The sequence below is a fragment of the Solanum tuberosum genome, unplaced genomic scaffold (genome assembly GCF_000226075.1).
Source record: "Solanum tuberosum cultivar DM 1-3 516 R44 unplaced genomic scaffold, SolTub_3.0 scf00633, whole genome shotgun sequence".
In the NCBI taxonomy this organism is placed as follows: domain Eukaryota; kingdom Viridiplantae; phylum Streptophyta; class Magnoliopsida; order Solanales; family Solanaceae; genus Solanum; species Solanum tuberosum.
This window is the reverse complement of record NW_006239553.1, coordinates 150,521-151,932: the sequence shown is the minus strand read 5'-3', so window position 1 is coordinate 151,932 and position 1,412 is coordinate 150,521.

Here is a 1,412-nt window from a genome sequence, read left to right as displayed (position 1 = left end):
AGTATTGACAATCGGATACTAAACTTAATAGTTATACATATTTAATGTGTTTCTCAATGGAAATGTAGCGTTTGAATAAAAGATATTGGATTTGATTGAATCTGTATCTGAGGTTCTAGTTCCGCTCCTGATTGGCATTACGCTCTTTGGACAAAGTAACTATTAGTGTGTGCACACCCTTTTATGGTTCACTTCTTGTTTTTGGAACACCTTTAATTTAAGTTGCCTTTAAATAGCCACTATGATTGAGTATTTGAGTTCTTGAATATGGCATTAGTATTGCTTACTTGGAAAACTAATGATGGGGTTACAAGTGGATACAAATTCAGAATTTGAAGTTAATAATTTGTATACATAATTTGCGTTGACAAAAATGAGTTTTTGATTTAGTTTGAAACATCCTAGATTCACCTCTAATAGAAAGAGTAGCTTAATATGGTCTGTTAACCCAAACTTTTGATCATACAAATAAAAAAATTAGAAATTAGAAAATTCAGAAGAATTGAATTTCTAACGAGGTATGCAAATGCCCAATTAACTTCTAGATATTTATTGAAGCTTAAAGCAATAGATTATTCTAATTTCATATCATCACTAATAACCACATCTTTATTATTATTATTTTTCAAAAAAGGGAAACAATAAACAAACAAAGATACGCTTATGTTGTGTCACCAAAAGTGGTGTTTGTATCACTAAAAATCATATTAAAATTAAACTAATATGTGTGCTTACCTTGTATGATGCGTGCTTACAAAGGAGACTTCCATTAATTATATTTAATTATTATTAGAATAACATAATCATATTTCTAAACAGAAAAAGGAAAGTTACATATTCTCAAAAAAAAATTACTAAAATTTTACAAAGCCTTGAACTATGGAAGTAGTGCTTTTCATAGGATAACAAAATTTCAACTTTTATCACCAGTGACTTTCACTAGCCCTGTTTCTTTTACATTTTATACTTTAAAAGCACATATACAAATGATAAGTTGGTAATTATTTATATTTATTATTAGATACATCAAATAAAAAAAATAAAAATAAAGTTTCTTTGAAAGCGAAGGGAGGTGATAGTGAAGAAGAAGAGAGAAGGCGACCCATTCTCTCTTCTTCTTTCAGTTTTTTTTTTCTTATTAGTATTTTCATTTCCAATGATTATTAATATTACCACTTCGTTCCTATGAAAAGAGATTTCCGTCTTGTTCAGAAGCAAAATTAAGTAAGGAAAAAAAAAGTGTGGTGTGTTGGAGAAGAAAAGTAAAATTCCATGTCACACAGTTTTCATCAACACCAAGGATTTTACAATTTCTCAAATGTATATGAGAGATCTGCAACGACGACGAAGCATGAGGAAATGTTAAGAGTACAAGGTTTTGAGCCGCAGCAAGTTGAAGTAGCAGCGGCGGC